This window comes from Mustela erminea, chromosome 2 (assembly GCF_009829155.1).
Source record: "Mustela erminea isolate mMusErm1 chromosome 2, mMusErm1.Pri, whole genome shotgun sequence".
Classification (NCBI taxonomy): domain Eukaryota; kingdom Metazoa; phylum Chordata; class Mammalia; order Carnivora; family Mustelidae; genus Mustela; species Mustela erminea.
The window spans coordinates 110,951,895-110,964,909 of NC_045615.1; the positions used below are offsets into that span (position 1 = coordinate 110,951,895).

General features: G+C 32.9%; 1 protein-coding gene, 1 non-coding gene and 1 pseudogene across 17 annotated transcripts in view; 2 read left to right on the top strand and 1 right to left on the bottom strand.

Annotated features, from left to right (window-relative positions):
• Positions 1–13,015, bottom strand: part of LCORL (ligand dependent nuclear receptor corepressor like) — a 161,288-nt gene that overhangs the window by 76,966 nt on the left and 71,307 nt on the right. The gene's annotated exons all lie outside the window — the stretch shown is intronic.
• LOC116585453 lies at positions 8,498–8,630 on the top strand. The gene has a single exon (XR_004283640.1). It is a non-coding gene; the product is annotated as a small nucleolar RNA SNORA70 (small nucleolar RNA).
• On the top strand, positions 8,682–8,992 carry LOC116584924 (annotated as a pseudogene).

Here is a 13,015-nt window from a genome sequence, read left to right on the forward strand (position 1 = left end):
ATTTTGTATTTAAATCTCTTATCCAGTTTGAAATTTATTCAAGTACACATGAAGTACAAATCTAATTTTATCTTTTTCCAATTGATTTTCCAGTTGTCCTAAGACAACTTATTAAAAATCCATCATTTTCCCCACTATTTGTAATGCCACCTGCTTACATCATATGACAATATCCCTGGGTATCTGAATCTATTTCTCGATGACTGCTTGTCCATTTGGGTGACAGTACTACAATTTTAATTACAGAGGTTTTAATACCTGGAAGACCCAGTGTCAGGACTTTAAAAAAAAATCTATTCTTCATATTTGTATTCCATATTTTATCTCCAAGGAAAAATGGTGGGGGGGGGAAGAACTATAAGGGATCATATGAAATTTACATATTAATTTAGGGAAAACTGAAGTTATCTGTATGTTTATTCCAAAATGTTGTGGGTTTTTTTGCTACTGTAAATGCTATTATATCATCTCATTATGTGTATATGAAAGTCATTGATTGTTCATTTACACATAATGAGATGATATAACAGCATTTACAGTAGCAAAAAACCCCACAACATCTTGACACTGTGCTGAATTCTTTTACTATTTAAGTTGGTACTATTATCAATACTCTTGGTTTTCTATTATCATCTGCAAAGAGAACTAGTTGTATTTTTTTCTTTTCCAATTTGTATGAATCTAAAGCAGTTCTCTCATCTAATTGTCTGAACTTCTAACACAATGTTAAATAGTGGGAACTGAGAACAGTCCTGTCTTGTTCCAATTTTAATGGGAATGTGGCCAGTGTTTCCACATTAAATGTTATTCTGTACTGAAAAAAAAAAGGGGGTATATGTGTTTTATTAAAGAAATATGCATCAATTCTTTTTTTTTTTAATTTTATTTATTTATTTGGCAGAAGATAGATGCAGCAAGAGAGGATCACAAGCAGGGGGAGTGGGAGAGGGAGAAGCAGGTTTCCTGCCGAGTAGGGAGCCTGATGATGGGCTTGATTCCAGGACTCTGGAATCATGACCTGAGCCAAAGGCAGACGCTTAAGACTGAGCCACCAAGGCACCTCGCATCAATTCCTTCGTTATTATTTTTTTTATCATGAACGCATGCTGAATTTTGCCAAAGGTCTTTTCAGCATCAGTGGAGATGAACTTTTTTGTTCCTCTTTGGATTAAAAGGTGAATTATATTAATGGATATCCTAAAACAGAACCATTCTTGCATTACTGGAACAACCTCATTTGAACATGACATCAATCATTTTCTTATCGTAGCACAGAATTCTGACATTTTATTTTCTTACTGTAGCACAGAACTTTGACATTTTTGAATTGATAGGAGACTCTTGTATGTGTTAACTATCTTTAATGAGATTTTTAACTAGGTATCTAGTTTCATACTCATGTTAAAATAACGACACTTTCTTTGTTATGTTCTGGAAAAATTTATGGAGCATTAAAACTGGCTAACCTTAGGTTTGGTGAAATATCACTTAAATTTTCTGGGCTGGTGTTTTGTTGAGCTTTTTCGTACTTTTTCCTACATAAAAAAAAAGGGGGGGCCTTGTTTAAGCTATCTCCTCTCATAGATAGAAGTCTATCTCTTCTGTGATAATAATTCTGGTAAAGGGGATTTTCCTATGTAATTAACCATTTCATCTAAGTTGTAGAAAATAGAAACAACAATTTTGTTTTCTTCCTTCTCACCTTAAGTCATTTCAAAGAATGTTTACATTGTAGGTAGACAGGACTTTGAATTTTTTGTTATTCACATTTCTATCTTTATTGTATCATGGTTGAAAATTGTTTTTATGTTTGTTTCTACTTTATGGAACTTTCTTAGGATTCCTTTTGACTTAGTATATCAGTTTTTTTGGTGAATGTTCCCTCTACACTTGAGAAGAAAGTGTACCTAAATTACCTGAGGATAGAGTTCAATATATACCCATAAACTATCCCTTACTATTAAGTTCTCTAGATTTTTTATTTTAAATTCATTTCACCTATCTTGGACTCAAGGTTACATATTAATAATACTGCTATGTGTCTGTTCTTTCCCCTGAATTTTCTGCTTTTGCTTTATGAAGGTGGTTGCTGTCTTATTTGGTACATAGATGCTAGTAAATGTCCTATCTACATTGAGTTATGACCTTTAACAAAGTCTTTTGTCTTCAAGACAAAGTCCTTAAATCCTCAAGACAATCAATATAATTTGGTATGTAACAGAAATATTTTGAGTACTCATATTTAATTGTATAGAATATTTTTAAAAATGTCTAACCAAAGGGTTAAAATTTCACAAATTAATAAAAATTTATTCCTTCATCAAGGTTATTCTTTTTTGCTGGTCCTTTTTTGCTACAATATGTATGGTGCTCAAGAACACTACTAGGTATAATCTATCGCCACTGACTTGATTCATGCTAAGGTGCCAGCAATTTTAACCAGCGTTGCTTTTGTACCATCAGTGCAAATGTCAACATGGCAAAAGTGGCAAATAACATCTTAGGATTACTTTTTTAAAAAATTGTTTGAACCTTGCAGATTCCTTGAATGAGTCTCAGGGATCCCAGGGTTCCATGTATCACACCACCATCCTATGAAAACCTAATGTATCTTTATCCCATAATAGTACACTGGAAGGCAATATAGAAGAATGGTTGGAGGTACATCCTGTGGTCAGATATACCTGAAATGATGTTTCAGCTCTGTTGATTAGGCTTTGTAACTTCAGGCAAGTAACTTAGTAAGCCATAATTTGTTTATCTGTAATGTGTTTCTACTAATAGTATCTAAAGGAGTTGCTTTGAGGAGTAAATGAACAAAAATATATAGAGTGTGTATCCAGTACCTATTACATAGACCTCAGAAAGCATTAGCCTAATTATTTAATTTTTATACAGTATAACTATCTTCTATAATCCCTATCAGGAAAAGAAAAATCAAAGACAGTAATTTGAGTAGTTTCTCTAAATCAAAAGCTTATAAAATGAGCAAAACCCTTTAAGTATTAAATTCCTAAAATTTTAGAATATAAAATTTCAGATATTGGGCATATTGTGATATTTTAAAGCCTTTTCAAAAAAATTGACCGTTTAATCTTGTCTATCTTCTCCATTTTATTATTTTTTTTTTAATATTTATTTTAGAGGGAGAGAGAGAGCATGAGTGGGAGGGGCAGAGGGAGAAGGAGAGAGAATCTGAAGCAGTCTGCGCTGAGCATGGAGCCCGACCTGGGACTTGATCTCTCAACTCTGACATCAGGACCTGAGTGGAAGCCAAGAGTCAGATGCTCAACCAAATGTGCCACCCAGATGCTCCCTATCTTTATTTTACTTTTGCATTCTATTTCACTAATTTCATTCATATCTTCATTTGTCTTTCTCCAACTTACTTAGGGGTCACTTTTTTTTTAACTCCTTCAGTTTAAAATATATGGTTCACTCATTAAATTGCTTTCTCTTTCTAATGTAAGAATTTAAGTTTATAAATTTCCTTTTACCAAATCAGCTTGTCCAATAAATTTTAAAGATTCCTTTTAATAACACCCAGAGCTAAATATATTCTCATAAATGTTAGTTCTTCATTCCCTGAATTACTTAGAAATGTCTTTAAATTTCCATATATTTATTTATTTAAAATTTATCTTTTTTGTTATGATAATCTTAATTGAATGGTATCAAGGAACATGGTGTGTATATGTTTTTACTTGTTGATGATTCAATGCGCAGAATATAGTCAATTTTTATAAAATTTTCAAGTAAACTTGAAAAAATGTTTACAATGTTTACCAACTTGATGATGGTTGGGTTCAGGGTTCTATATATGTCCAGTAACTCAAACTTGCTAATATGTTGTTCAAATATTCTTTCTTCTCGTTAATTTTAAGTCTGTATGATATAACCAAGACAAACCCTCCCTCTATGATGTTCTACTTATACATTTAATAACTTGCACTTCATATGTTCAAGCTATGATACTCTGGTATATATATTCATAACTGTCACGGTTTCCTGCTTAATAGTACTTTTTATCGGGGTGCCTGGGTCGCTCAGTTGTTAAGCTTTACGCATCTGCCTTCGGCTCAGGTCATGATCCCATGGTCCTGGGATCGAGTCCCGAATCGGGCTCCCTGCTCAGTGGGAAGTCTGCTTCTCGCTCTTCCACTCCCCCAGTTTGTGGTCCCTCTCTCATTGTGTCTCTCTCTGTCAAATAAAATCTTAAAAAAAAAAAAAAACCAAACAAACAAATCTACTTTTTATCATGATATTAAAATCCCATTAATTTTTAATACTTCTCTTTGACTTTATAAAGTCATTATATGGAGTGCCTGGGTGGCTCAATTTGTTGAATGTCTGCCTTCGGCTCAGGTCATGGTTCCAGGGTCCCGGGATCAAGCCCCATGTCAGGCTCCCTGCTCGGGAGGGCGTCTGTTTCTCCCTCTCCCTGCTGCTCTGTCTAGTTGTGTTCTTTCCCTATCACTGTCAAATAAATAAATAAAATCTTCAAAAATAAATAAAGTCATTATATTTGATGTTAATATGTTGTTACATGTATCTGGTCAAGTTTTCACTGGCATATATTTCTTCCCAGGGTTTTACCTTTTCAAGGATCTTTTAGGAAAAGCATATAGTGAATCTGAATTTTTATTCTATCTGATGTTTTGTTTTTTTAAAGATTTTCTTTATTTATTAGACAGACAGAGATCACAAGCAGGTAGAGAGAGGAAGGGAAGCAGGCTCCCTGCCGAGCAGAGAGCCCAATGTGGGGGCTCATTCCCAGGATCCTGAGATCATGACCCGAGCCGAAGGCAGAAGCTTCAACCCACTCACCCACCCAAGTGCCCCTCTGATCATGTTTTAATTGGAGAGCTCATACTCTATTTAGATAACTGATATTTCTATTTACTCCTATTTTTTGCTTTTATAAGTCCCAGTTTTTCTTTTGAAATTATTTTTTTCCACACAATTTCTCCTTTTCTACTGGTTTGAAATAGTATGTCTAGATCTATTATTACTTGGCCCAGAAATTTTCACATGCATATTTTTCCCTGTCAAAGTCCAAAGTCAATTAATATATATGCCCTATTAAAAGTACTGTACAATGCTTTATTTCTAGTCACACCACTCGAGGCTTACATGTTCTTACTGTCAGGTATTCCAGAATCCTTAAACTCACAAGATACTACTTTTATAATTTTACGCAGTAAGTTTTTTTTTAGATTTACCCCAATGATTATCAGTTTTTATTTTTACTTCTCCTTGGCATCTCAGACCTTCTTCCCAGGACTGTTTTGTTTTCTTCCTCAGGTATAAACCACAAAGATTGTTTTGTTTGGTTTGGTTTTTAAAGAGAAAAGAAAAAAGTCTGTTGGAAGTAAAGCCCCTGTTTTCTTTTTAATCTGCAAATAAATCTGTTCCTTGAAAGACATTTAACCGGAATATAAAATTCTAAGTTGACTGTAATTTTTCTTTTGTAGGGGTCCATTTTGCTTAGAAGTCAACTACCAGACAATTATTTGACCATAAGTAATCAGTCCTTTAGTTCTGGCGGTTTTCAAGATTTTCTCTATCTCTCGGGTCCCGTCCCTCTCCCTCCCCACCCTGGTATTTATTCTTTAACTAAGTCTGATGTGAATTTATTTTCTTTTATCCTGTTGGGTAACACTAGCATCTCTGAATACAATGATTCCTAACTTTCATAAATTCTAAAAAATTCTTAGGCAGTATCTCTTTGAATACTGACCCTATTAAAGTTCATTTATAATCTCCATTTAAAACTCTGATTAGACACAATCATTTCAATATATCCTCCATGTCTCTTAGCATCTTTCACATTTTTAATATCTTTGCTGCATTTTTTGTGGCTTCTCCAGATCTTTCCAATTATCAATTACCCACACTATAACTATTTAAACTTTAAGTTTTTAATTTCCATTTTCTTTTTCATTCTTAGACAGTATTTGGTTATTATTTATACATGCTAGTTTTTTACAGTCTCTAGCTTTTACTCATGTTTTTAATTACCAACATTGTATTTCCATTTAAAATATTAAAATATATTCTTTTTATATTCTTATCTTTTAACTATAAAATCCACAGTCTTTGAAGGCAGGGTCCTATTTTTATTTTTGCTGATTACTGCAAACAGTGCTTGTTTGCATGTGTATTTTGATGATTTATCTTATTTTGAGGGGAATATGTTCATTTTTAAAAGAACTTCATATTTGAGACTGTTTTGAGATAAAAGTTTTGGATATGTTGTTAGAGAGTTTGTGCCTTTCATTCTTCTAGGTGCCTGGAGGAGCTACCAAACCAAGATGATTAAAAAAATGTTTTTATCATGGTAAAATACACATAACATAAAATTTACCATCTTAACCATTTTAAGTGAATAGTAAATGGTATTACATACATTCATAATGTTGTGCAACAATCATTACCAACCATCTCCGTATCTCTTTTCATCTTTAAAACTGAAACTCCATACCCATTAAATAACCAGTCCTAATTCCCCTTCATCCTTGGAAACCACAGGTCTATTTTCTGTCACTATGATTTTAACTACTCCAAGTACCTCATATAAGCAGAAGCATATACTATATGCCTTTTTGTGACTGGGTTATTTTACTTAGTGTAATGTCCTCAAGGTTCCTTCATGTTGTACCATGTGTCAGAATTTCCTTCCTTTTGGGTCTAAAAATAAAAATTCCCTTATATATATATACCACATTTTACTTATCCATTCATCTGTCCAAGGACACTTGAGTTGTTTCCAACCCAAGATGATTTAATGTTTTGTTTTTTTTTTTTAGATTTTATTTATTTATTTGACAGAGAGATCACAAGTAGGTAGAGAGGCAGGCAGAGAGAGGGGGAAGCAGGCTCCCCGCTGAGCAGAAAGCCCAATGTGGGGCTTGATCCCAGGACCCTGAGATCATTACCTGAGCCGAAGGCAGAGGCTTTAACCCACTGAGCCACCCAGGCGCCCCCCACGATGATTTTAAATTAAATTCTAGAATTATGAATTAGTATAAAATTAGATTCCTAAAGCCTGTGTCACACAGCCACTGGCTAAAAATTAGAGGAGATTTTCTTCTTTTGGGTATAGACAAAGATTCTAATTTTCTATTTACTTTAAATTTTGTTTTTTCAATCTAGCATTTTTCATTGTTTCTTTAATGAGAGTTTCATATTTCCAGTCTTCTCTATTTCTAGACACAAGAAATCAGATCTCCCTTGCCTATAAATTTCCATCCATATCAAATGCCAATTGTAACTTCTATACATTTTCAAAATAAATACTTTTTCAAAATAAATACTAACAATTAAAATTAAACTAAATTAAGCTAATTAATTCATTTAAAAGCCAAATTATTCATATGCCTTATTTTTAAAAGACATAACTCATTTAAAGATTCAGAATTATCTTTTCAGACAAAATAAATATATTAAAGTAACTTATAAAATTTTCTTTCAATGACTGAAGTTTAATGATAGTGAGACATTTAAACTTCCTATGGGACCACTATGAGCAGCTCAAGCCTTGTGGGAAAATTTTTAAAGTCTAAATGTAGAATAATAAGCAAAAGAGCTAACGATTTTCAATGTTGCCATGATCCTATGATAATTCCTGGAGATTCAATGTTGAAAACTCATAGGAAAGGGGAAAGGTAGCTAAATCCTTATAGGTAACTCTTCTTGGGGCAGTTACTCACCTTGATAAAAAGCAACTCTGCTTCATTTCTGGTATGTCTCTATGTTCTAATGCTAAACGAGGTCTAAAATTTTATGGCAGCAATTAAACTAAAAATCAAATTAAGGAAAAGAATCTATGACATGCTTTCAGAAATTTTCCTTCCCTAAAAAAGCCATTCAGTAGATCATATCAGAGAAATTTCAGAATAAAAGAGTTCAGCTTATATTCTATGCCTTTTTAAAAGTTAAAATCAACTGGTTCTTTAAAAAGATCAATAAAATTGATAACCACTAGCCAGGATACCAAGATAGAAAAGGAAAAACACATATTTAAAATACCAAATAAAAAATAGCCATCATTATTTATCCTATAGACATTAAAAGGGTATCAAAGGAATACTATAAACAACTTTGTACCCAGAAATATGATAACTTACATGAAACAGACCAACTTCCTAAAATACACAATCTACCAAAACACTCACAACAAATGCTGGTGAGGATATGTGTACAATAGGAATTCTTATTTATTGCTGTTGGTAATGCATAATGGTATGGCCACATTGGTAGACTAGCAGTTTCTTCCAAAGCTAACAGTTTTACCATAAGCTCTAGGAATTAAAGTCCTGGGTATTTATACAAATGAGTTGAAAACTTATATCCATATATAAACCTATGAATTTCAACAACACCTTTATTTATAATTGCTAAAAAACTGGAACCAAGATGTCCTTCAATAGGTGAAGGTAAACAAACTCATACATCAAAAGCATGGAATATTATTCAGTAATAAAATGAAATGTGTCTGCAGCCAATTAAGCCAACTGTGCTCTTTGTTCATGGGGGCCCAGTATGCCAAAGCTGCGAATGGTAGCCTCCTTGGTGTTTAAGCAGCCTGTTAATTGCATGGGTTGCCCTAAGGGACCTTAGAGACAGCCCTCTCCAATGGACACTGAGGTCTGACCTCATGCTATCTCCAATCTAGGCTACAGATAGGTATGTGGAGTGCCTTTGGAAAGCCCCAGGGCAAAGTAGCCAGGGTCTGCATTGGCCAAGTCATCATGTCCATCCACACCAAGCTGCAGAACAAGGAGCATGTGACTGAGGGCCTACACAGGGCCAAGTTCAATTTCACTGGCTGCCAGAAGATCTGCATGGCCAAGAAGTGGTTTTTACTAAGTTTAATGCAGTCAAATTTGAAGACATGGTGGCTGAAAAACAGCTTATCCCAGATGGCTATGGGGTCAAATACATCCCTAATCATGGCCCCTTGGACAAATGGAGCGTTCTGCACTCATAAGAACCTTGGCACTTCCCCCTTCCTACCTTGTCCAATAATAAATCCTACTTCCTGTCAAAAAGTAAAATAAAAATAAAATAAAATAAAATAGGCTATCAAGCTACAAAAAGACAAAGAGGAACCTTACTTGCATATTGCTAAATGAATCCAAAAAGTGTATCCAAAAAGACTACATACTATATGATTCCTACTATATGGCATTTTGGATAAGAAAACTTTGGAGACAGTAAAAAGATCCATGTTTGACACAGGCTGGGGGCATGGGGTGGCGGGATGAATAATAGGTGGAGTACAGGGGATTCTGAGGGCAATGAAACTATTTTGTATGACACTATAATGGTGGCTACATGAAATTGTACATTTAGCAAGACCCATACAACAACATACACAGAGTGAACCTTACATAAACTATGGGCTTTATTTAATAATAATGTCTCAATGTTATCAACTGTAATAAGTGTGCCACAATAAAAGATGGTAACAGGGAAACCGAGTGGAGGAGAAATACGGAAACACCATATTTCTGCTCAATTTTTCTGTACACCTAAAACTGCTCTAAAAATAGTCTATTAATTTAAAAAAATGCCAGATTAACTGAAACATCTACTTGATGTCACATACTTTTTTTCCACTAACAAAGTATGCAGTAGATGGCACCAGAGATCCTTTAGAATAAGGAATTATAAGATGTACTATTCATAAGGCTTAGTTTTGATGTTGTTGATACATGCTTTGAGATTGTATTTATTCACTGAATAATATAATTGACTTAAAAAAAGATGTGTTAGAGACAGCTAAATTTAGATATAAATTATATCATCCCATAAGTAAGTAAATAATCATGGACATCTAGGAATACAGATCTGAAAAATTATGGAGCAACAGTAATTCTACATTATGGGTAAATAAAAAAGGTGCGACATTAAGCTATTTAAAAACCAAATTCCAACTCACATTTGACAATTATATAGCACATCCATTTGACACTTCTTGACTACTAGTGAGCAAGTATCTCATTAGTAAATTGTCTTTCTCCATAGACTAAAAGCATTCACTAAATGTGGCATCAAGGCATTTAAAAATTCATTTTCTCCTCAAACTGGGACAGAAAACAAGTATTATGTCTTTCTAAAAAGCAGAGGGTGAAAACATGTTAATTACCCACCAAGCAACCATCGTCTAACCACCCCCTGACATTCAAGCTGACATAATATGCAGTTTTGTAGAGAACAAATGAAGTAGCCCTGATTTATAAAATTTATAAGATCTATACAATCCATTCTCCTATCTTAATTTATATCACCCTAAAGTGATATTATACAGGTACCTGGCTATTATGTACTGTACCCATTAATGGAGCCAAATATTATATACTGCAACTTTGGTGGAAATAGGAGAGAAGAGTAAAATGTATTCTTATTTTTCCAAATGTAGAATTCAACTCTCAGAAAACAAATAATCCACAATGGCAGCATGTGGCTAAAATAGTAATATAGTAATAGTAATAGTAATAATAGTAATATAAAGAGGTATATTAGTTACCATTATGGTCTTCTCTATACTTGAGAATTACTATTTAACATTTATTTCCAAGAAAAGATTTTACTCAGATTTCCAATCAAATTAATCAATAAATTTTTAGAACACAGTTTAACTGCAGTTGTGGAACAGAAATAGAATGAGATCAAATCTAAGTACACAGTAATTGAAACCAATTTTGGAAGTGAATCCCCTTCAAGTCTACTACATACACTAGTTAATACAAAATTATGAACACTGATGGATCTCTGATTTGTTCAAAATAAGTGTATTAATCTTAATTTATATGATAAAACTATGGTCCCTACACCTTGGAAAATAAACTCTGGACAATGTATGGCATAGTGATTTCCAATCTTTTGTAAGCTAATTCCCTATTTAGTTCAATTCAAAGCCATATTAATAAGTTGTTTTGTCTGACAAATTTTATGAAAAAACAGTAGTATGAATCTGAACCAAATAAAGGAAACTTTTCTTTAACGTACAGTCATTACCAGTAAATATACAACTTTTACCAACTTTTAGGACTATTAGACCTCAGGCTCCACCAGGCTGGGAGACAAAATCTAATTCAACCTCACAATTTTACAAAGAAGGAAACAAAAATCCAGAAACATCAAGCAGCGCAGTTTAGAATATCAGTTTTCTAATCTCCCAAATAGTAGTCTTTACTTGACCATGTAGTCTCATTAAAAAAACAGTAACGCAAGTATCACTCCTTATTCAAATTTATTTGGTTCTTGAATTCACAGTCTGAAGAGCAAGTTCAGGTAGCAAGGGATGTTTACAATTTTTAGAACCCATTTGATTCTCAATTTTCAATAGAGAGAAATTTATTTGAAAATTAGCTGAATTTATTCCATTTCTGAGTTCAGATAATGAGAGTTCAAATAAAGAAAAAGACCTATTTTGTAAGAAGATGGGGAAGAAAAACTTGATCCATTTCTTTTCTTTTTGTGCATGTGTTTCTAATCCTACTCTACCAAGTCTCATAGTCACTGAAATGTCTCTGTTTTTCTTAGGGTAATATTTTAGTTTAATTAGAGAAGAAGATTATAGGTTTCCTTCAACTCCAAACCTTCCTTCACATACAATATTACAGAAGGTTCCCAATTACCACCAGCAGAAGTGTAGATAGTAAATTAAATAGATTAAACTGAACAAATATGTTACAAATCAATAAGCTCGGTATACATTGTTCAGTTTACATTATTTTGTAATAATCTCATAATTCATTATATACATATAGAGTTAAAAAATTCTAAATATGCCCTTTTAATCACCTTAAACAATTCAGAGGTATTTATTCTTATTTTAGGTTGGGTCTCTATTCCTCCCACATATTCCTTAATGCCAAATTAACATTGCTCTGGATAATATCCTAATCATTTTAAAGTTTTTTCAGACAAATTTTCCCAACACTGGTTGCAACTGTTTTCCTAGCATACTGTAACATATTTCTATGCTATATACATCTCAACAAGCTCTAGCATCCATATTGTACTAAACTAGAAAAAAAAATTTTAAAGAAGTATTTACTAATAAAAAAATGTTATCATCTGGAATCACTGGACTATATTATCAAGAAAAGATAATTCCTCAATATGAAGAGTAGTATTAATATCTAACTTATTTTAAGTATCTGTAAGTGAATTTAAGAAGAATATGGCTAACTGAATCTCTGAAAAAAACAAACAAACCTGATTTTCACTAATGATTTCATCCTTACTTTACCAAAAGTCTCTTATGATAGAAGCAATAAATAGGAAAATCTTACATTTAGATTTCCTCTCTCTTTCCTAATTATTCTCCAAGAAAAGATGTTAACAAGTATGACACTTAGTACACCAGAAGACAAACAGCAGCACACACTCCTGCCCACACAATTAAAAGGCACAACTAAGATAAAAAGGAAATTTCTAAGTCATTATATTAATTGTCAACTTATCCGTTGATAAACCTAGCAACATACTCCTCAAACAAGAAAAAGAACTAGAGTAATAAAGTGAAACAAAGTCTTATATAAAGCATGTAAGTAGCGTGTGCTACACATGTAGAATTTAACACCAGCCTCAAATGAGGTTATGTGTTTATATATGACAAGACTTAAAAAAAAAAAAGGCTTTAACCTTACAGCTTCATATTTCCACTCCTGCAAAATTACAAATTAATACATTTTATAAACCTAATAATGAATTTATAAATATAATTTTATTACATTTTGTAAATGTGTTTAAGGCTTTATTTGTTACATAAAACTTTTAAGATACATGATAATTTGCCTACCTCAAAAAGGAAAGTCGCTAAACCTCTCTCAACTTTTCAGAGATTCCCTATTTTCTTAGTCTTAGCTTAGTTTCTTAGTTTCTTCTAGTTTCTTTAGCTCCCACATGGAGGATATTAAAACTGTTTTCAATCTCACAAGGCTTAATGAATTAGGAGATAAAAAGGCACTTCAACAAGATTAAAGCACTATTCAAACAT